Source organism: Pan paniscus, chromosome 10, assembly GCF_029289425.2.
Source record: "Pan paniscus chromosome 10, NHGRI_mPanPan1-v2.0_pri, whole genome shotgun sequence".
Taxonomy (NCBI): Eukaryota; Metazoa; Chordata; class Mammalia; order Primates; family Hominidae; genus Pan; species Pan paniscus.
Genome location: NC_073259.2, coordinates 56,152,687 through 56,177,413, shown reverse-complemented (window position 1 = coordinate 56,177,413; position 24,727 = coordinate 56,152,687). Strand labels below are relative to the sequence as shown.

Here is a 24,727-nt window from a genome sequence, read left to right as displayed (position 1 = left end):
AAAATACCCCTTTGCAGATTCTAGAATTACATAGTTTCCAAACTACTCAATAAAAAGAGACATTTACCTCTGTGAGATAAATGCACACATCACAGAGCAGTTTCTCTTAAAGCTTCTGTCTAGTTTGTATCAGAAGATATTTCCTTTGTCACCATAGGCCTGAAGGTGAATCCAAATATCCCTTCACAGATTCTACAAACACTATGTTCCCAAACTGCTCAATCAAAGGAATGGTTTAACTCTGTGAGATGATTGCACTGATCACAAAGCAGTTTCTAAGAAAGCTCCTTTCTACCTTTTCTGTAAGGATATTTCCTTTCTCACCATAGGCCTCAAAGCACTCAAAAATATCCCATTGCAGATTCTAGAAAAACAGTGGTCAAAAGCTGCTCAATCAAAAGCATGGTTCAACTCTGTTAGAGGAATGCACACATCACAAAACAGTTTCTCAAAAAGCTTCTTCCTAGTTTTTGTGTGAAGATATTTCCTTTTTCACCATAAGTCTCAAAGCGCTCCCAAATATCCCTTTTCAGATTCCACAAAAACAGTGGGGCCAAAGTGCTCAATCAAAAGAATGGTTTGACTCTGTGAGAAGAGTGCTCACATCAAAAAGCAGTTTCTCAGAAAGCTTCTGTCTAGTTTGTTTTGGAAGATATTTCCTTTTTCACCACTGGCCTCCATGGGAATCAAAATATCCCTTCTCAGATTCTACAAACACTGTGTTTCCAAACTGCTGAATGAAAAGAATCTTTAAATTCTTTGAGATGAATGCACACATCCAAATCAATTTCTCAGAAACTTTCTTTCTAGTTTCTATTGGGATATACACCTTTTCACCATAGGCCTCAATGCACTCCCAAATATCCCTTTTAAGATACTGGAAGAACAGAGTTTCCAAACTGCTCAATGAAAAGAAACGTTTAACTCTGTGAGATGAATGCACACATCACAAAGCAGTTTCTCAGAAAGCTTCTGTCTAGTTTGTCTCAGAAGATGTTTCCTTTTTCATCACAGGCCTCCATGCAAATCCAGATATCCCTTTGCAGATTCTACAAACGCTTCATTTCTAAACTGCTCAATCAAAAAAATGGTTAAACTCTGTGAGATGAATGCCTATATCACAAACCAATTTCTCAGAAAGTCTCTTTCTTGTTTGTATGGGAAGATATTTACTTTTTCACCATAGGGCTCAGTGTGCTCTCAAATATCCCTTTGCAGATTCTAGAAGAAGAGAGTTTCCAAAGTGCTCAGTGAAAACAAACTTTTAACTCTGTGAGACGAATTCACACACCACAAAGTAGTTTCTCAGAAAGCCTCTGTCCAGTTTGTATCAGAAGATATTTCCTTTGTCACCATATGCCTCAAGGTGAATACAAATATCCTTTTGCAGATTCGGCAAACACTCTTTCCAAACTGCTCTATCAAAAGAATGGTTTAAGTCAGTGAGATGAACACACAGATCACAAAACAGTTTCTAAGAAAGCTCCTTTCTAGTTTTTATGTGAGGATATTTCATTTTTTAACCATAAGACTCAAAGGATTCCAAAATATCCCTTTGCAGATTGTACAAAAACAGTGATTCCAAACTGCTCCATCAAAAGAATGGTTCATCTCTGTAAGATGAACGCACACATCACAAAGCAGTCTCTCAGAAAGCTTCTGTTTAGTTTGTATTGGAAGATATTTCCTTTTTCACCACAGGCCTCCATGTGAATGCAAATATCACTTTGTAGATTCTACAAACACTGTGTTTCCAAACTTTCAATGAAAAGAATGGTTAAACTTTGTGAGATGAATGCACACTTCGGAAAGCAATTTCTCAGACACTTTCTTTCTAGTTTGTATCAGAAGATATTTCATTTTTCACAATACGCATCAGTGTGCTCCCAAATATCCCTTTGCAGATTGTACAAAAAAGGTGTTTCCAAAATGCTCAATCAAAAGAAAGTTTTATCTCTGTGTGATGAGTGCACATATCACAAATAAGTTTCTCAGAAAGCTCCTTTCTAGTTTTTAAGCCATCCTGTTACTGGGTATATACCCAAAGGACTATAAATCGTGCTGCTATAAAGACACATGCACACGTATGTTTATTGTGGCATTATTCACAATAGCAAAGACTTGGAACCAACCCAAATGTCCAACAATGATAGACTGGATTAAGAAAATGTGGCACATATACACCATGGAATACTATGCAGCCATAAAAAATGATGAGTTCACGTCCTTTGTGGGGACATGGATGAAATTGGAAATCATCATTCTCAGTAAACTATCACAAGAACAAAAAACCAAACACCGCATATTTTCACTCATAGGTGGGAATTGAACAATGAGATCACATGGACACAGGAAGGGGAATATCACACTCAGGGGACTGTTGTGGGGTGGGAGGAGGGGGGAGGGATAGCATTGGGAGATATACCTAATGCTAGATGACGAGTTAGTGGGTGCAGCGCACCAGCATGGCACATGTATACATATGTAACTAACCTGCACAATGTGCACATGTACCCTAAAACTTAAAGTATAATTAAAAAAAAGAAAAAATATTTCCTTTTTCACCATAAGACTCCAAGGGCTCCCAAATATCCTTTGGAGATACCACAAAAACAGTGGTTCCAATCTGCTCCAACAAAAGAATGGTTCAGCTTTGTGAGATGAATGCACACATGATAAAGCAGTCTGTCAGAAAGCTTCTGCTAGTTTGTATCAGAAGATATTTCCTTTGTCACCGTAGGCCTCAAGGAGAATCCAAATATCCCTTCGCAGACTCTACAAACACTGTGTTTCCAAACTGCTCAATCTAAAGAATGGTTTATCTCTGTGAGATGAATTGAATGCACAGATCACAAAGCAGTTTCTAGGAAAGCTCCTTTCTAGTTTTTATGTGAGGATATTTCCTTTTTCACCATAGGCCTCAGAGTGTTCACAAATATCACTATGCAGATTCTAGAAAAACACTGGGTGCAAACTGCTCAATCAAAAGAATGGTTCACCTCTGTGAGAGGAATGCACACATCACAAAGCAGTTTCTCAGAAATCTTCCTTCAAGTTTTTAGGTGTAGATATTTCCTTTTCCACCAAAGGCCTGAAAGTGCTCCCAAATATCCCTTTGCAGATTCTACAAAACCAGTGTTTCCAATATGCTTAATCAAAAGAAACTTTTAACTCAGTGAGATGAGTGCACATGTAACAAAGCCATTTCTCAAAAAGCTCCTTTCTAGTTTTTATGTGAGGATATTTCCTTTTTCACCATAAGACTGAAAGGGCTCCCAAATATCACTTTGCAGATTCTACAAAAACAGTGGTTCCAAACTGCTCCATCAAAAGAATTGTTCACCTCTGTGAGATGAATACACACATCACAAAGAAATCCCTCAGAAAGCTTCTTTCTAGTTGGTATCGGAAGATATTTCCTTTTTACCCAGAGGCCTCAAAGTGCTCACAAATATCGCTTTCAGATTCTAGAAAAACATTGGTTCCACACTGCTCCATCAAATAATGGTTCAACTATGTGAGATGAACACACACAAAGTAAAGCAGTTTCTCAGACCCTTCTCTTTCTAGTTTGTATTGGAAGATATTTCCTTTTTTCACCATAGGCCTCAATGCACTCCCAAATATCCCTTTGCAGATTCTAGAAGAACAGAGTTTCCAATCTGCTCAATGAAAAGAAATGTTGAACTCTGTGAGAATGCACACACCGCAAAGCAGTTTCTCAGAATGCTTCTGTCTAGTTTGTATCAGAAGATAATTCCTTTGTCATCATAGGCTGCAAGGTGAATCCAAATATCCCTTTGCAGATTCTTGAAAAACAGTGTTTCCAAACTGCTCAAAAAAAAGACTAGTTCAACTCTGTGAGAGGAATGCTCACATCACAAAGTAGTTTTTCAGAAAACTTCCTTTGAGTTTTTAGGTGAAGATATTTCCTTTTTCACCATAGGCCTGGAAGCGATCCCAAATGTCCCTTTGAGGATTCTACAAAAACGGTGTTGCCAAGATGCTCAATCAAAAGGAAGTTTTAAGTCTGTGAGTTAACTTCACATATCACAAAGCAGTTTCTCAGAAAGCTCCTTTCTAGTTTTTATGTGAGGATATTTCCTTTTACAACATAACACTCAAAGGCTCCCAAGTGTCCCTTTGCAGATTCTACAAAAACATTGATTCCAAACGCTCCATCAAAAGAATGGTTCAGCTCTGTGACATGAATGCAAACATCACAAAGCAGTTTCTCAGAAAGCTTCCATCTAGTTTGTATTGGAAGATATTTCCTTTTTCACCACAGGCCTCCGTGTGAATCCAAATATCCCTTCTCAGATTCCACAAACAGTGTGTTTCCAAACGCTCAATGAAAAGAATGGTTAAAATGTGAGATGAAGGTACACATCACAAAGCAGTTTCTCAGACACTGTCTTTCTAGTTCGTATCGGAAGATATTTTCTTTTTCACAATAGGACTCAATGAGCTCCTAAATATCCCTTTGCAGATTCTATAATAACATAGTTTCCAAACTGCTAAATGAAAATAAACATTTAAATCTGTGAGTTGAATGCACACATCACAAAGCAGTTTCTCAGAAAGCTTCTGCCCAGTTTGTATGAGAAGATACTTCCTTTGTCAGCATTGGCCTCAATTCGAATGCAAATATCTCTTTGCAGATTCTCCAAACACTGTGTTTCCAAACTGCTCAATCAAAAGAATGGTTTAACTCTTTGAGATGAATGCAGAGATCACAAAGCTGTTTCTAAGAAAGCTCCTTTCTAGTTTTTTTGTGAGGATATTTCCTTTTTCACCACAGGACCCAAAGCACTCACAAATATCCCTTTGTAGATTCTACAAAAACGGTGGTTATAAAACGCTCAATCAAAAGGATGGTTCAGCTCTGTGAGAGGAATGCACACATGACAAAGAAGTTTCTCAGAAAGCTTCCTTCTAGTTTGTAGGTGAAGATCATTCCTTTTTTGCCATAGGTGTGAAAGCACTCCCAAATATCCCTTTGCAGATTCCACAAAAATGGTGTTTCCAAAATGCACAATCAAAATAAAATTTTAACTCTGTGAGATGAATACACATGTCACAAAGCAGTTTCTCAGAAAGCTCCTTTCTAGTTTTTATGTGAGGATATTTCCTTTTCACCATCAGACTCAAAGAGTTCCCAATTATCCCTTTACAGGTTCTACAAAAACGTTGTTTCCAAACTGCTCTATCAAAAGAATCGTTCAACTCTGTGAGATGAATGTACACACCACAAAGCAGTCTCTCAGAAAACTTGTGTCTAGTTTGTATCAGAAGATACTTCCTTTATCATCACAGGCCTCCATGCAAATCCAAATATCCCTAAGTAGATACTACAAACACTGTGTTTCCAAACTTCTCAATCAAAAGAACAGTTAAACTCTGTCAGATGAACACAGTCACCAGAAAGCACTTTCTCAGAAACTCTCCAGTTTGTAATGGAAGATATTTCCTTTTTCACCATAGGCCTCAATGTGTTCCCAAAAATCCCTTTGCAGATTCTAGAAGAACAAGGTTTCCAAACTGCTCAATAAAAAGAAGCGTTGAACCACGTGATATGAATGCACACATCACAAAGCAGTTTCTCAGAAAGCTTCTCTCTAGTTTGTATCAGAAGATATTTCCTTTGTCACCATAGGCCTCAAGGCAAATCCAAATATCCCTTTGCAGACTCGACAAACACTGTGTCTCCAAACTACTCAATCACAAGAATGGTTTAAGTCGGTGAGGTGATTGCACACATGACAAAGCAGTTTCTCAGAAAGCTTCTGTCTAGTTTTTACATGAAGATATTTCCTTTTTCACCATAGGCCTCAAAGCACTCACAAATATTGCTTTGCAGATTCTAGAAAAACATTAGTTGCAAAAGTCCTCAAGTCCTCAATCAAAAGAATGGATTAACTCTATGGGAGGAATTCACACACCACAGAGCAGTTTCTCAGAAAGCTTCCTTTGACTTTTTAGGTGAAAATATTTCCTTTTTCACCATAGGACTGAAAGCACTCCAAAATATCTCTTTTCAGATTCCATGAAAACGGTGTTTCCAAAATGCTCAGTCAAAATCAAGTTTTAACTCTGTGGGATGAGTGCACTTATCACAAAGCCCTTTCTTAGAAAGATCCTTTCTAGCTTTTATGTGAGGATACTTCCTTTTTCACCATAAGACTGATAGGGTTCCCAAATATCCCTTTGCAGACTCTACAAAAACAGTGGTTCCAAACTGCTTCATCAAAATAGTGGTTCAAATCTGTGAGATGAATGCACACATCACAAAGCAATCTCTCAGAAAGCTTCTGTCTATTTTGTATTGGAAGATATTTCATTTTTCACCCCAGGCCTCCATGCAAATCCAAATATCCCCTCACAGATTCTACAAACACTGTGTTTCCAAACTTCTCAATCAAAAGAACAGTTAAACTCTGTCAGATGAATGCACTCACCAGAAAGCACTTTCTCAGAAACTCTCCAGTTTGTATTGGAAGATATTTCCTTTTTCACCATAGGCTTTAATGTGTTCCCAAAAATCCCTTTGCAGATTCTAGAAGAACAAGGTTTCCAAACTGCTCAATGAAAAGAAACTTTTAACTCTGTGAGATGAATGCACACAACACAAAGCAGTTTCTCAGAAAGCTTCTTTCTAGTTTGTATCAGAAGATATTTCCTTTGTCACCATAGGCCTCAAGGCAAATCCAAATATCTCTTCACAGATTCTACACACACCATGTTTCCAAACTGCTCAATCAAAAGAATGGTTAAACTCTGTGAGATGAGTGCACACATCACAAAGAAATTTCTTAGAAAATTTCTTTCTAGTTTCTATCAGAAGATAATTCCTTTTTTCACCATAGCCCTCATTTCGCTCCCAAATAGCCCTTTGCAGATTCTAGAAGAACAGAGTTTCCAAACTGCTCAATGAAAATAAACGTTTAAATCTGTGAGATGAATGTGCACAACACAAAGCAGTTTCTAAGAAAGCTCCTTTCTAGTTTTTATGTGAGGATATTTCCTTTTTCACCATAGGCCTCAAAGTGCTCACAAATATCCCTTTGCAGATTCTAGTTTCCAAACTGCTCAATGAAAAGAAAGGTTTAACTCTGTGAGATGATTGCACACATCACAAAGAAGTTTTTCATAAAGCTTCAGTCTAGTTTGTATCATTGCATATTTTATCATAGGCACATTGAAGCTTATGGTGAAAAAGGAAATATCTTCAGATAAAAACTAGAAAGAACCTTTTTGAGAAACTGCTTTGTGATGTGTACATTCATCTCACAGAGTTAAACATTTTTTTTTGTTTGATTGAGCTGTTTGGAAACACTGTTTTTTAGAATCTGCGACAGGATATTTTGGAGCACATTGAAGCCTATGTTAGAAAAGGAAAAATCTTCAGAGAAGAACTAGATGGAAGTTTTCTGAGAAACTGCTTTGTGATGTGTGCATTCGTCTCACAGAGTTAAACCTGTCTCTTGAATGAGCAGTTTGGAAATACGGTTTTGTAGAAACTGTGAAGGGATATTTGTGAGTGCATCAAAGCCTATGGTGAAAAAGGAAATAACTTCAGATAAAAATGAGAAAGAAGCTTTTTGAGAAACTGCTTTGTGATGTGTACATTCATCTCACCAACTTAAACCTTTGTTTTGATAGATCAGTTTGGAAACACTGTTTTTGTAGAATCTGTGAAGCAATGTTATGCAGTGCAAAAAGGACTATGGTGAACAAGAAAATATCTTCAGATAAGAAGTGGAAAGAAGCATTATGAGGAACTGCTTTCTGATGTGTGCCTTCATCTCCTGGAGTTAAGTCCTTTAGATGGAAGAGTTTGGAAATACTCTTTTGCATTGAAGCCTATGGTGAAAAAGGAAATAACTTCAGAAAAAAACTAGAAAGAAGCTTTCTGTTAAACCAATTTGTGATGTGTGCATTCTTATCACAGAATTAAACTTATCGTTTGAATAGGCAGTTTGGAAACACTGTTTTGTAGAATCTGTGATGGATATTTGGGAGTGCAATGAGGCCTGTGATGACAAAGGAAATATCTTCAGCTAAAAACTAGAAAGAGCTTTCTGAGAAACTGCTTTGTGATGTGTGCATTCATCTCACAGAGGTAAAACTTTCTTTTGATTGAGCAGTTTGGAAACGCTGTTTTTGTTGAATGTGTGACAGCATATTTCAGAGCACTTTAAAGCCTATGGTGAAAAAGGAAATATCTTCGAATGAAAACTAGAAAAAAGCATTTTGAGAAACTACTTTGTGATGTGTGCATTCATCTCAGGGAGTTAAACCTTTATTTGGATTGATCAGCTTGTAAACAATGTTTTTTTAGAATCTGTGAAAATATATTTGGGATGCACAAGGTCTATGGTGAAAAAGTAAATAATTTCAGATAAAAACTAGAAAGAGTCTTTCTGAGAAACATCTTTGTGATGTATGCATTCATCTCACAGAGTTAAACTATGGTGAAAAAGGAAATATCTTCAGAAAAAATCAAGAAAGAATTATTCTGAGAAACAGCTTTGAGATGTGTGCATTCACCTCACAGAGTTAAACTTTCCTTTCAATGCAGTGGTTTGGAAACACTGTTTTTGTGGCATCTGCAAAAGGATATTTGGGAGCACATTGAGGCCTATGTTGAAAAACAAAATAAATCATAAAAACTTCAAAGATGCTTTCTGAGAGACTGCTTTGAGATATGTGCATTCATCTCACAGAGTTAAACCTTTCTTTTGCTGGAGCAGTTTGGAAAGACTGTTATTGTAGATTATGTGAAAGGATATTTGACAGAGCATTGAGGTCTGTGGTGAAAAATGAAATATCTTTAGGGAAAAACTAAAAATAAGCTTTCTGAGAAACGGATTTGTGATGTGTCCATTCATCTAACAGTTAAACATTTCTATTGATGAAGCTGTTTGGAAACACTATTTTTCCAGAATCTGGGAAGTGATATTTAGGAGTGTCTTGAGGCCTATGGTGAAAAAGGAAATATCTTCAGAGAAAAAAGAGAAACAAGCTTTCTGAGAAATTGCTTTATGATGCATGCTGTCATCTAACAGACTCAAACCTTTGTCTTTGTTGAGCAGTTTGAAAACACTGTTTCTATAGAATCTGTGAAGGAATATTTCGAAGCACCTTGTTGCTTATGGTTAAAAAGGAAATGTCTTCACATAAAAACTAGAAAGAAGATTTCATAGAAACTACTTTGTGATGTGTGCATTCATCTCACAGAGATTAACTTTCTTTTGGTGGAGCAGTTTGGAAACACTTTTTTTGTAGAATCTGCTAAGGGACATTTTGGAGTGCATTTTGGCCTATGGTGAAAAAGGAAATATCTTTAGAGAAAAATTGAAAATAAACTTTCTGAGAAACTGCTTTGTGATGTGTCATTTCAGATCACAGAGTTAAATTTTCCTTTAGTGGAGCAGTTTGGAAACACTGTTTTGTAGATTCTGTGAATGCACATTAAGGAACACATTGAGGTCTGTGGTGAAAAAGGAAATATCTTTAGAGAAAAACTATAAGGAAGCTTTCTCAGAAACTGATTTGTGATGTTTGCATTCATCACAGACAGGTAAACCTTTCTTTTGTTGGAGCTGTTGGGAAACCCTGTTTTTCTAGAATATGCGAAGGGATATTTCAGAGCATGTTGTGGCCTGTGGTGAAAAAGAAATATCTTTACATAAAAACTAGAAAGAAATTTTCTGAGGAACTGATTTGTGATGTGTGCATTCATCTCACAGAATTAAACTTTCCTTTTGATGGAGCTGTGTGGAAACACTATTTTTGTAGAATTGGTGAAGGGATATTTGGGAGCATATTGAGGCCTGTGGTTAAAAAGGAAATATCTTTAGTGAAAAGCTAGAAAGAAGCTTTCTGTGAAACTACTTTGTGATGTGTGCATCCAGGACAGAGAGTTAAACATTTCTTTTGATTGAGCAGTTTGGAAACACTGTTTTTTTGGAATCTGCAAAGGGATATTTGTGAGTATATTGAGGCCTATGGTGAAAAACAAAATATCTTTAGCAAAAAATATAAAGAAACTTTCTGAGAAACCTGTTTGTGATGTGTGCATTCATCTCACAGAGGTAAAACTTTCGTTTTTTGGAACTGTTTTAAAACACTGTTTTAGTTGAATGTGTGAAGGGCTATTTGGGAGCACATTGAGGCTTATGATATGAATGGAAATATCTTTGGAGAAAAACAAGAAGGAAACTTTCTGAGAAACAGATTTTTGATGTGTGCATTCATCCCAAAGATTTAAAGGTTTCTTTTGATGGAGCTGGTTGGCAACTCTGTTTTTGTAGAATCCACTAGAAGATACTTGGGAGCGTATTGAAGTCTATAGCGAAAAAGGAAATATCATTAGAGAAAATTTATACAAGCTTTCTGAGAAACTGATTTACAATGTGTCCATTTATCTCTCAGAGTTAAAGCTTTCTTTTGATGGAGCTGGTTGGAAACACTGTATTTCTAGAATCTGCAAAGGGATATTTTGGAGCGTATTGAGGCCTACAGTGAAACAGATATGTTTTCAGATAAATATTAGAAAGATTTCTGAGAACTGGTTTTGTGAGCTGTCCCGTCATCTTACAGAGTTAAACATTTCTTTGATTGAGCAGTTTTGAAACACTGTGTTTTAGAATCTGTGAAGGGATATTTGGGAGTGCCTTGAGCACTATGGTGAAAAAGGATATATCTTAAGAGAACCTAGAAAGAAGTTTTCTGACAAACGAATTTGTGATGTGTGCATTCATCTCACAGAGTTAAACCTTTCTTTTGATGAAGTAGTTTGGAACCACTGCTTTTTTAGAGTCTGTGAAGGGATATTTAGGAGTGCATGAGGCCTGTGGTAAAAAATGAAATATATTCACATAAATATTATAAAGAAGTTTTCTGAGAAACTGCTTTGTGATGTGTGCATTCAACTCACAGAGATAACGCTTACTTTTGATGGAGTAGTTTGGAAACACTGTTTTTGTAGAATCTGAGAAGGCATATTTGGGAATGCATCAAGGTCTATGGTGAAAAACTAAATATCTTTGGAGAAAAACTAGAAAGAAGCTTTCTGAGTAACTGCTTTGTGATGTTTGCATTCAGCTCACAGGGTTAAACATTTCATTTGATTGAGCAGTTTGGAAATACTGTTTTTGTAGAATCTGTGAAGGGATATTTGGGAACATATTGAGGCCTATTGTGAAAAAGTAAATATCTTCAGAGAAAAACCAGAATGAAGCTTTCTAATAAACTCTTTTGAGTAGTTTGCAATCAACACTCACATTTAAAAATTTCTTTTGATTGAGCAGTTTGGAAACACTGTTCTGCTTAGACATTTTTAGGAGTGCTTTGATGCCTATGGTGAAAAAGGAAATAGCTTCAGATAAAAACTAGATGGAAGCTTTCTGAGAAACTGATTTGTGATGTGTGCATTCATCTCACAGAGTTAATCTATTCTTTTGATTGTGTAGTTTGGAAACGCTGTTTTTGTAGAATCTGTGAAGCGATACTAGGGAGCGCCTTGAGGCCTATGGTGCAAAAGGAAATATCTTCAGAGAAAACCTACAGAGTAGCTGTCTGAGAAATTGCTTTGTGTTTTGTGCATTCATCTCACAGAGTTAAACATTCCTATGGATGGAGCAGTTTGGAAACACTCTTTTTATAGAATCTGTGAAGAGATATTTGGGAGCACATTCACACTTATGTTGAAAAACGACTTATCTTAGGAGAAAAAGCAGAAAGAAATTTTATGAGAAATTGATTTGTGATGTGTGCATTCGTCTAGCAGAGTTAAACCTATCTTTTGATGGAGCAGTTTGGAAACACTGTTTCTGTAGAATCTGTGAAGGGATATTTGGGAGTGCATTGAGGACTATGGTAAAAAATTTAATATCTTTAGCCATAATATAGAAAGAAGCTATCTTAGAAACTGCCTTTTATGTGTGCATTCAGCTCACAGAGTTAAACATTTCTTTTGATGGAGCAGTTTCTAAACACAGTTTTTGTAGAATCTTCAAAGGGATATTTGAAAGCACATTGAGGTCTATGGTGAAAAAGGAAATATCTTCAGAGAAAAACTAGAAGGAAAGTTTCTGATAAGCTGTTTGTGTTGTGATCATTCATGTCACAGAGTTAAAACTTTCTTTTGATGGAGCTGTTTGGAAACACTGTTTTTGTGGAATCTGCTAAGAGATATTTGGAAGCTCATTGAGGCTTACGGTGAAAAAGGAAACATCTTCAGAGAAAAACTAGAAAGACGCTTTCTGATAAGCTGCTTCATGTTGTGTTCATTCATCTCACAGAGTTATACCTTTTTTTTTGATTGAGCAGTTTAGAAACACTGTTTTTGTGGAATCGGTGAAGGGATATTTGGGAACACACTGAGACCTATGGTAAAAAAGGAAATAACTTTAGAGAAAAACTAGAAAGAAGCTTTCTGAGAAACTGCTTTGTGATGTGTGCATTCATCTCACAGAGTTAAATCTTTCTTTTGATGGAGCAGTTTGGAAACACTGTTTTTGTAGATTATGCAAAGTGAAATTTGGGAGTGCATTCAGGCATATGGTGAAAAAGCAATATCTCTGATAAAAATTACAAAGAATCTTTCTAAAGATTCTTTAGAAAGAGAAACTGCTGTGTGATATCAGTGTTCATGTCACAGAGTTAAACTTATATTTTGATGGAGCATTTTGGAAAGACTGTTTTTGTAGAAGCTGTGAAGTTATATTTGGGAGTGTTTTCAGGCCCATGGTGAAAAATGAAATATCCTAAGAGAAAAAATTGAAAGAAGATTTTGAGAAACTTCTTTGTGATGTTTGCATTTATCTCACAGATACACATCTTCTTTCTTTGAGCAGTTTGGAAACGTTGTGTTTGTAGAATCCATGAAGTGTTATTTTGGAGTGCATTGAGTCCTATGGTGAAAAAAGAAAATGTTTAGGCAAAAGATAGAAAGAGGTTTTCTGAGAAACTGCTTTGTGATGTCTGCATTCAGCTTACAGAGTTAAATATTTCTTTTGATGGAGCAGTTTAGAAACACTGTTTTTGTCAAATCTGCAAAGGGATATTTCAGAGTGCATTGAGGCCTATGGTAAAAAGGAAATATCTTCACAGAAAAACGAGAAAGAAGCCTTCTGAGAAACTGCTTTGTGATGCATACATTCATCTCACAGAGTTAAACCTTTCTTTTGATGCAGCAGTTTGGAAACACTGTTTTTGTATAATCTGCGAAGGGATATTTTTTAGTGCATTGAGCCCTAAGATGAAAAAGGAAACACTTTCAGAGAAAAACTGGAAAGAAGCTTTCTGAGAAACTGCTTTGTTATTTGTGCATTCGTCTCACAGAGGTAAACCTTTCTTTTGATGGAGCAGTTTGCAAACACTGTTTCTGTAGAATCTGCAAATGGATATTTGGGAGCACCTTGCAGCCTATGATGAAAAAGAAAATATTTTAAGAGAAAAACTAGAAAGAATCATTTTCAGAAACCTATTTGTGATGTGTGCATTAATCTCACAGACTTAAACTTTTCTTTTAATGAAGCAGTTTTGAAACACTGCTTTTGTAGAAGTTGCAATGGGATATTTGGGAGGGTGTGGAGGCAAATGGTGAAAAAAGAAATATCTTCAGAGAAAAACTGGAAAGCTTTCTGAGAAGTTGATTTGTGATGTGTGCATTCTTCTCACAGACTTTTACCTTTCTATTGATGGAACAGTAGGAAAGACTGTTTCTGTAGAATCTGCAAAGGGATATTTGGGAGCACATTCATCTCTATGGTGAAAAAGGAAATATCTCAAGAGAAAAACTAGAAAGAAGCTTTCTGAGAACCTGACGTATGATGTGTGCATTCATCCTACAGAGTTCTACTTATCTTTTGATGAGCATTTTGGAAACACTGTTTTTGTAGAGTCTGCAAATGGATTTTTGGGAGCACCTTAAGGCCAGTGGTGAAAAAGGAAATATCTTAAGAGAAAAATTAAAAAGAAGCTTTCTGAGAAACTATTTTTGGCAACTGCATTCATCTCACAGAGTTAAAGCTTTCCTTTGATGGAGCACTTTGGAAACACTGGTTTAGAAGAATCTGTGCAAGGATATTTGGGAGCACATTGGGGCCTACTGTCAAAAAGTATATGTCTTCAGATAAAAACTAGAAAGAAGCTTTCTGAGAAACTGTTTTGTGATGTGTGCATTCATCTCACAGAGTTAAACCTTTCCTTTGATAAAGCAGTTTGGAAACACTTTGTTAGTAGAATCTGCGAAGGGATATTTTGGAGAGTATTGAGGCCTACTTTGAAAAAGTAAACCTTTCTTTGAATGAATCAGTTTGGAAACATTGTTTTTGTAGAATCTGGAAAGGGATATTTGGGAGCACATTGAAGCCTATGGTGAAAAAAGAAACATCTTCATACAAAAACTAGAAAGAAGCTTTCTGAGAAACTGCATTGTGATGCATGCATTAATCTGACAGAGTTAAACCTTTTTTTGGATGGAGGTGTTTGGAACCACTGTTATTGTAGATTCTGTGAAGGGATATTTTGGAGAGCATTAAGGCCTAAGGTGAAGAAGGAATCATCTGCACATAAGAAAAAGAAAGAAGATGTTTGAGAAAGTACTTTGTGATGTGTGCATTCATGTTATAGATGTAAACCTTTCTTTGGATTTAGCAGTTTGGAAACATTGTTTTTGTAGAATCTGAGAAGGTATATTTTGGAGCGCATTGAGGCCTATGATGGAAAAGGAAATATCTTCAGAGGAAAACTAGAAAGAAGGTTTCTGAGAAACTGCTTCATGTTGTGATCATTCATCTCACAGACTTAAACCTTTCTTTTGATTGATCAGTTTGGAAACACTGTTTTTGGGGGATCAGCAAAGAGATGTTTGGGAGCACATTCAGGCCTATGGTGAAAATGGAAATATCTTTATATAAAAATTAGAAAGAATCTTTCTGAGAAATTGCTTTGTATTGACATCATTCATCTCACAGAGTTAAACCTTTCTTTTGATTGACCAATTTGGAAACACTGTTTTTTGGAAACTGTGAACGGATAATTTGGAGCACATTGAGGCCTATGGTGAAAAGGGGAATATCTTCAGATAGCTCCTTTCTAGTTTTCCTTTGAAGATATTTCCTTTTTGAACATAGGCCTACACGTGCTGCCAAATATCCTTTCACAAGTTATACAAAAACTGTCTTTCCCAAATGCTCCATCAGAAGAAAGGTTTAACACTGTGAGATGAATGCACACATCACAAATCAGTTTCTCAGAACGTTTCTTTCTAGTTTTTCTCTTAAAATATTTCCTTTTTCACCCTAGGCCTCGAAGTGCTCCCAGATATCTATTACAGATTCTGCAAAAACTGTGTTTCCAAGCTGCTCCATCAGAAGAAAAGTTTAACTCTGTGAGATGAATGCACACATCACAAATCAGTTTCTCAGAAAGCTTTTTCTAGTTTTTCTATGAAGCTATTTGCTTTTTCACCATAGGCCTCAATGCTTTACCAAATACCCCTTCACAGATTCGACCAAAAAAAAGTGTTTCCAAACTGCTTCATCAAAAGAAATGTTTAACTCTGTGAGCTGAATTCAGACATCAAAAAGCAGTTTCTCAGAAAGCTTCTCTCTAACTTTTTGCTGGACATATTTCCTTTTTCACCATAGTCCTCAATGCACTCCCAAATATCCCTTTGCAGATTCTACAAAAACACTGTTTCCAAACAGCTCTATCAAAGGAATGGTTAAACTCTGTGAGATGAATGCACATATCACATATCAGTTTCTCAGAAAGCTTCTTTCACATAATAACACATAAGGTTCTACAAAAACAGTGTTTCCAAATTGCTCAACCAAAAGAAAGGTTGGAGTCTCTGAGATGAATGCACACCTCACAAAGCAGTTTCTCAGAAAGCTTCCTTCTATTTTTTATCTAAAGATATTTCATCTTTGGCCATAGGCCTCAATAAACTCCCAAATATCCCTTCACAGATTCTACAAAAACAGTGTTTTGAAACTGTTCCATCAAAAGAAAGTTTTAACTCCATGAGATGAATGCACGTATCACAAATCAGTTTCACTTATGTGTTCATTCCTCTCACAGAGATAAACCTTACTTTAATGGAGCAGTCTGGAAACATAGTTTTTGTAGAACCTGTGAAGGGATATTTGTGAGTGCATTGATGCCTATGGTGAAAAAGGTTATATATTCACAGGAAAACTAGAAAGAAGATTCTGAGAAACTCTTTGCAATGTGGACATTCAGCTCACAGAGATAAATCTTTCTTTTGATGAGGCAGTTTGGAAACATTGCTTTTGTAGAGTCTGTGAAGGGATGTTTGGGTGTCCTATGGTGAAAAAGGAAACATATTCAGAGAAAAACTAGAAAGAAGATTTCTGTGAAACTGTTTTGTGATGTGTGCATTCATCTCCCTGAATTAAAAGTTTCCTTTGACACAGCAGTTTGGAAACACTGTTTTTTTAGAATCTGCAAATGGATATTTGGGAGCACATTGAGGCCTACGGTGAAAAAGCAAATATATTAAGAATAAAGCAAGGAATAATCTTTCTGTGAAACTGCTTTTTGATGAGTGCATTCATTTCACAGAGGTAAAGCACTCCTTTGATGGTGCAGTTTGGAAACAACACTGTTTTTGTAGAATCTGCAAAATGGTATTTAGGAGCACATTGAGGCCTATGGTGAAAAATGAAACATCTTCAGAGAAAAAATAGAAAGAAGCCTTCTGGAAAACTGCTTTGTGATGTGTGCATTCACCTCACAGAGTTAAACCTTTCTTTTGATTGAGCAGTTTGGAATAAGTGTTTTTGTAGAATCTGAGAAGGGATATTTGGGAGCACACATAGGCCTGTGTTCAAAAAGGAAATATCTTCAGAGAAAAACTAGAAAGAAGCTCTCTGAGAAACTGCTTTGCTGTTTTCTGTGCATTCACCTCACAGAGATGAACCTTTCTTTTGATGTAGCGGTTTGGAAACACTGTTTCTGGAGAATCTGCAAAGGGATAATTGGGACTGTATTGAGGCCTACAGTGAAAAAGAAGATATCTTCAGAGAAAAACTGGAAACAAGGTTTCTGAGATACTGCTTTTTGTTGTGTCCATTCATCTCATACATTAAACCTTTCTTGTGATTGAGCAGTTTGGAAGCACTGTTTTTGTGGAATCTGTGAATGGTTATTTGGGAGTGAATTGAGGCCTATGGTGAAAAAGGTAATATCTTTAGATAAAAACTAGAAAGAAACTTTCTGAGAAACCTGTTTGGGATGTGGGCATTCATCTCACAGAGGTAAACATTTCTTTGCTTGGAATTGTTTTAAAACACTGTTTTAGTAGAATGTGCAAAGAGATATTTGGGAACACATTGAGGCTTATTGTATAAATGGAAATATCTTCAGAGAAAAACAAGAAGGAAGCTTTCTGAGAAGCTGCTTTTTGATGTGTCCATTCATCTGGCAGAGTTAAATGTTTCTTTTGTTGGACCTGTTTGGCTACTTTGTTTTTGTAGAATCTGCGAATGGATATTTGGGAACATATTGAGGCCTACGTAGAAAAAGGAAATATCATTAGAGAAAATTTATAGAAGCTTTCTGAGAAACTGATTTGTGAAGCTTCCATTCATCTCACAGTGTTAAAGCCTTTTTTTGGTGGAGATGTTTGTAAACACTGTTTTTCTAGAATGTGTGAAGGGATATTTGGGACCGCATTGATGCCTACAGTGAAAAAGACATATTTTCAGAGAAATACTAGAAAGAAGCTTTCTTACAAACTGCTTTGTGATGTGTGTATTCATTCCACAGAGTTAAACCTTCCTTTTGATTGAGCAGTTTGGAAACACTGTTTTTTAGAATCTGTGAGGGATATTTGGGAGTGCTTTGGGGACTATGGTGAAAAAGGATTTATCTTAAGAGAAACTAGAAATAAGTTTTCTGACAAACTGATCTGTGATTTGTGCATTTGTCTCACAGAGTTAAGCCTTTCTTTTGATGGAGCCTTTTGAAACACAGTTTTTGTAGAATCTATGAAGGCATATTAGGGAATCAATAGAGTGCTATAATGAAAAAGTAAATATCTTCAGAGAAAAAAAAGAAAGAATCTTTCTGAGAAACTGCTTTCTGATGTGTGCTTTCATCTCACTGAGTAAAATATTTCTACTGATGGAGCACTTTGGAAACAAAGTTTTCATAGAATCTGTGAAGGGATATTTGAGAGTGCCTGGAGGCCTATGGTGAAAAAGGAAATATCTTCAGAGAGGAACTACACAGAAACTTTCTGAGAAACTGCTTTGTGATGTGTACATCCATCTCATAGAGTTAAACCTTTCTTTTGATGGAGCAATTTGGAAACTCTGTTTTTGTAGAATCTCCAAAGGGATATTTGGGAGGACATTGAGGCCTAAGGTGAAAAAGTCAACATCTACAGAGAAAAACTAGAAAGAAGCTTTCTGAGAAACTGGTTTGTGATGTGTGCATTCATCTCACAGAGTTAAACCTACCTTTTGATGAGCATTTTGGAAGCACTGTTTTTGTCGAATCTTTGCAGGGATTTTTTAGGAGCACCTTGAGGCCTGTGGTGAAAAAGGAAATATCTTAAAAGAAAAACTAGAAAGGATCTTTCTGAGAAACTGTTTTTAGATGTGAGCATCCATCTCACAGAGTTAAACCTTTCATGGGACAGTTTGGAAACACTGGTTTTGAAGAATCTGTGGAGGGGTATTTGGGAATGCTTTGGGGCCTATGGTCAAAAAGTATATATCTACAGATAAAAACTAGAAAATTTTTCTAAGAAACTGCTTTGTGATCTGTGCATTTGTCTCATAGAGTTAAACCTTTTCTTTGATAAAGCAGTTTGGAAACACTGTTTTTGTAGAATCTGTGAAGGGATATTTTGGAGGGCATTGAGGCCTATTTTGAAAAAGGAAATATCTTCAGAGAAAAACTAGAAAGAAGCTTTCTGAGAAACTGTTTTATGATGATTATATTCATCGCACAGAGTTAAACCTTTCTTTGGATAAAGCACTGTGGAAACACTGTTTTTGTAGAATCTGTGAAGGGATATTTCGGAGCACTTTGAAGCCTATGGTGAAAAAGGAATCATCTTCAGACGAAACTAGAAAGAAGCTTTCTGAGAAACTGCTTTGTGATGTGTGCATTCATCTCACAAAATTAAACCGTTTTTTATTGAGCACTTTGGAAACATTGTTTTTGCAGAATCTGCAAAAGGATATTAGGGAGGGCATTGAGGATTATGGTGAAAAGGAAATATCTTCAGAAAAATACTAGAAAGCAGATTTCTGAGAAACTACTTCCTGATGTGTACATGCATCTCACAGAGTTAAACTTTTCTTTTGATTGAGTAGTTTAGAAACACTGCTTATGTAGAATCAGTGCAGGGATGTTTTGGAACGCATTGAGGCCTAAGGTCAAAAAGGAAATATCTTCAGGGGTAAACTAGAAAGAAGCTTTCTGAGAAACTTCTTTGTGATGTGTGCATTCATCTCACAGAGTTAAACCTTTCTTTTCATTGAGCACTCTGATGTCACTGTTTTTGTAGAACCTACAAAGGGATATTTCAGAGCACATTGAGGCCTCTGTTAAAAAAGGAAATATCATAAGATAAAACTAGATAGAAGCTTTCTGATAAACTGCTTTGTTATGTTTGCATTCATCTAACAGAGGTAAACATTTCTCCGGATTCAGCAGTTGAAAACACTGTTTTTGTCCATTCTGCGAATGGCCATTTAGGAGCTCATTGAGGCCAATGGTGATAAAGTGAATATCACATGATAAAAATTAGAAGGAAGCTATCTGAGAATCTGCTTTGAGATGTGGGCACTCATCTTGCAGAAGTAACCTTTATTTTCATTCAGCAGTTTGGAAACAATGTTTTTATAGTATCTGTGAAGGGATACCTGGGAGTACACTGAGGCATATGGTGAAAAAGGAAATATCGTCAGATAAAAACTAGAGAGAACCTTTCTGAGAATCCACTTTGTGATGTGCGCATTCATTTGAGACAGTTAACAGTTTCTTTGTATTCAGCAGTTTGGAAACTGTTTTTATGCATTCTGCTAGGAAATTGGGAGATCATTGAGGCCAATGGCAAAAAAGCGAATAACCCATGATAAAAACTAGAAGGAAGCTATTTGAGAAACTGCTTTGTGATGTGTGAATTCATCTCATAGAGGTAAACCTTTCTTTTCACTCAGCAGTTTGGAAACACTGTTTTTGTAGAATCTGTGAAGGGATATTTGGGAGCAAATTGAGGCTTACAGTGAAAACGGAAACATCTTCAGATAAAAACTAGAAAGAAGCTCTCTGAGAAACTGCTTCATGGTGTGTGCATTCAACTCAAAGTGTTAAACTTTTCTTTTCATTCAGCAGTTTAGAAACACCATTTTTGTAGAATCTGCAAAGGGATATTTGGGAGCATATTGAGGCCTATGACGAAAAAGGAACCATCTTCAGCTAACAAGTACAAAAAATCTTTCTTGAGAGTCTGGATTATGATATATGCATTCGACTCACAGAGCTAAACTTTTTTTGGATTCGGTATTTTGGAAACACTGTTTTTGTCCATTCTGTGAATTGACATGTGTGAGCTCATTGAGGCCAATGGTGAAAATGTGAATACACCAGCATAAAATCTAGAAGGAAGCTATCAGAGATACTGCTTTGTGATGTGCGCATTCATCTCACAGAGTTAATCCTTTATTTTCATTCAGCAGCTTGGAAACACTGTGTTTGTAGAACATGTGAAGGGTTATTTTGGAATGCATTGGGGTCTATAATGAAAAAGAAAACTACTTCAGATAAAACCTAGAAAGAAGCTTTCTGAGAAACTGATTTGTGGTGTGTGCATTCAACTCACAGAGTTAAACTGTTGGACTCAACAGTTTGGAAACATTGATTTTGTCCATTCTTCTAATGGACATTTTGGAGCTCATTGAGGCCAATGTTAAAAACTGAATATCCCAGGATAAAAACCAGAAGGAAGCTCTCTGAGAAACCTCTTTCTTATGTGTGCATTCATCACACAAAGTTAAACCATCCTTTGGATTCAGCAGTTTAGGAACACTGTTTTTGTAGAACCTACGAAGGGATATTTGGGAACATATTGAGTCCTATGTTGAAAAAGGAAACATCATCAGATAAAAACTACAAAGGATATTTCTGAGAATCTGCTTTGTCTTATGTGCATTCATCTGAAAGAGATAAATCTTTCTTAGGATTCTGCAGTTTGGAAACACTGTTTATGTCCATTCTGAGAATGGAGCTCTTTGAGGCCAATGGTGAAAAAGCAAATATCCTAGGATAAAAACTGGAATGAAGGGGTCTGAGGAACTGCTTTCTGAGGTATGCATTCATCTCGCAGAGTTAAAACTTACTTTTCATTCAGCAGTTTGGAAACACTGTTGTTGTAGAATATGAGAAGGGATATATGAGCACACATTGGGGCCTATGGTGAGAAAGGAAAAATACTTAGATAAAAACTACAAAAAAGCTTTCTGAGAAACTGGTTTGTGATGTGTGCATTCATCTCACAGAGTAAAACCTTTCTTTGCATATGGCAGTTTGGAAACACTACATTTGTCCATTTGGCAAATGGACATTTGGGAGCTCATAGAGGCCAATGGAGAAAAACTGAATATCCCAGGATGAAAACTGGAAGGAAGCTATCTGAGAAACTGCTTTGTGCTGTGTGCATTGATCTGGCAGAGTTTTTTTTTTTTCATTCAGCCCTTTGGAAACACTGTTTTTGTAGAATCTGTAAAGGGATATTTGGGAGTGCATTGAGGCCTATGGTGAAAAAGGAGGAAATATCTTCAGTTAAAAAGTAGAAAGAAGCTTTCTTGAGAAACTGCTTTGTAATGCATGCATTCATCTCACAGAGTTAAAACTTTCTTTGGATTCAACAGTTAGGAAACTCTGTTTTTGTCCATTGTGTGAAAGGACAATTTGGAGCTCAGTGAGGCCAATGGTGAGAAAGTGAAAATCCCAGGATAAAAACTAGAAGGAAATTCCCTGAGAAACTGCTTTGGGATGTGTGCACTCATCTCACAGAGTTAAAACTTTCTTTTCATCCAGCATTTTGGAAACACTGTTTTTGTACAATCTGCGAAGTGATATTTGGGAGTGTATTGAGGCCTATGTTGAAAAAAGAAATATCTTCATATAAAAACTGGAAAGAAATTTCTGGGAAATTGATTTTTCATGTGTGCATTGATCTCACAGAGTTAAACCTTTCTTTTTACTCAGCAGTTCGGTAACATGGCTTTATCCATTCTGCTAATGGATATCTGGGAGCTCATTGAAGCCAATGGTGAAAAAGGAAATATCCCAGGATTAAAACTAGGAGGAAGCCCTCTAAGAAACAGCTTTGTAATATGTGCATTAATCAAGCAGAGTTAAACCTTTCTTTGGATTCAGCAGTTTGGAAATCCTGTTTTTGTAGAATTTTCGGAGGGATATTTGGGAGCACATTGTGACCTGTGGTGAAAGGAAACATCTTCAGATAAAATCTAGAAAGAAGTTTCTGAGAAACTGTTTTGTGATTTGGGCATTCAATAACAGATTTAAACTTTTCTTTGGATTGAGCAGTTTGGAGATGCTGTTTTTGTCCATTCTGCAATTGGGCGTTTGGGAGCTCTTTGAGGCCAATGGCAAAAAAGTGAATACCCCAGGATAAAACTTTGAAAGAATCTATCTGAGAAACAGCTTTGTGATGCGTGCATTCATCTCACAGTGTTAAACCTTTGTTTTCATTCTGCCTTTTGGAAACACTGTTTTTATAGAGGCTGTGAAGAGATATTTGGGAGCACAGTGAGGCCAATGGTGAAAAATTAAACATCTTCAGATAAAAACTAGAAAGAAGCGTTCTGAAAAACTGCTTTGAGATGTGTGCATTCATCTCACAGAGTTAAACCATTCTTTGGATTCAGCAGCATGGAAACACTGTTTTTGTCCATTCTGCAAATGGACATTTGGGAGCTCATTGAGGTCAATGGTGAAAAAGTGAATATCCAAGGACAAAAATTAGAAAATCTAATTAAATCTGTGAGACGAATTGCACACATCACAAAGAAATTACCAGAAGGCTTCTTCCTAGCTTTTATCTGAAATAGTTTCCTTTCTTCACCATAGGCTTCAATGGGCTCCAAAATAAGCCTTTGCTGATTCTAGAAAAAGAGTGTTTTTTATCCCAGCTATCTGAGAAACCTCTTTGTGATGTGTTCATTCATCTCACAGAGTTAAACCTTTCTTTTATTTCAGCTGTTTGGAAACACTGTTTTGTAGAATCTGCAAAGGGATATGTGGGAGCGCATTCAGGCCTGTAGTGAGAAAGGAAATATCTTCAGATAAAAACTAGAAAGAAGCTTTGAGATAAACTGCTTCATGATGTGTCCATTCATCTCAAAGATTTCAGCTTTTCTTTGGATTCAACAATTTGGAAACACTCCTTTTGTCTATTCTGCAAATGGACATTTGGGAGCTCATTGACGCCAATGGTGATAAAGTGAATATCGCAGGGTAAAAACTAGAAGGAAGCTATCTGAGAAAGAGATTTGTGATGTGTGCATTCATCTCATAGAGTTAAAACTTTCTTTTTATTCAGCAGTTTAGAAACTATTTTTGTAGAATCTGCGAATGCATGTTTGGGAGCACATTGAATCCTATGGTGAAAATAGGAAACCACTTCATATAGAAACTAGAAAGAAGCCTTCTGAGAAATTTATTTGTGATGTGTGCAATTCATCTCACAGATTTAAACCTTTCTTTGGATTCAGCAGTTTGGAAACACAGTTTTTCTCCATTCTGCATATGGACATTTGGGAACTCATTGAGGCCAATGGCAAAAAAGCAAATATCCCAGGGTGAAAACTAGAATTCACCTATCTGAGAAACTGCTTTCTGATGTGTGCTTTCATATCACAGATTTAAACCTTTCTTTTCATTCAGCAGTTTGGAAACACTGTTTTTGTAGAATCTGCAGAATGGTATTTGTGAGCGCATTGAGGCCTATTGTGAAAAAGAGAATGTCTTCAGATAAAAACTAGACAGAAGTATTCTCAGAAACTGCTTTGAGATGCGTGCATTCATCTCACAGGTTAAAATTTTCTTTTGATTCTGCAGCTTGGAAACAATGTTTTTGTCTATTCTGTGAATTGACATTTGGGAGCTCATTGAGGCCAATGGTGAAAAAGCTAATATGCCTCAATAAATCTAGAAGGAAGCTATCAGAGGAATTTCTTTGTGATGTGTGCATTCTTCTTGCAGCATTAAAACTTTCTTTTAATTCAGCAGTTTGGAAACCCTCTTTTTGTAGAATCTGAGAAAGGATATTTGGGAGTGCATTGAGGACTATGGAGAAAAAGGAAACAACTTCAGATAAAAAGTAGAAAGAAGGTTTCTGAGAAACTGCTTTTTGATTTGCCCATTTATATCACAGAGGTAAATACTTCTTTTGAATCAACGGTTTGGAAACACTGTTTTTGTCCATTCTGTGAACAGACATTTGGGAGCTCATTGAGGCCAATGGCTAAAACTCGAATATCCCAGGATAAAAACTAGAAGGAAGCTATCTGAGAAACCACTTTGTGATGTGGACATTCATCTCACAGAGTTAAACCTTTCATTTCATTCAGCATTTTGGAAACACCATCTTTGTAGGATCTGCAAAGGCATATTTAGGAGCATATTGATTCTGATGTTGAAAAAG

At 36.4% G+C, this 24,727-nt stretch overlaps 1 pseudogene; it reads left to right on the top strand.

Annotated features, from left to right (window-relative positions):
* Positions 1-452: 452 nt before the first annotated feature.
* Positions 453-24,727, top strand: part of LOC134728460 (uncharacterized) — a 46,243-nt pseudogene continuing 21,968 nt past the window's right edge.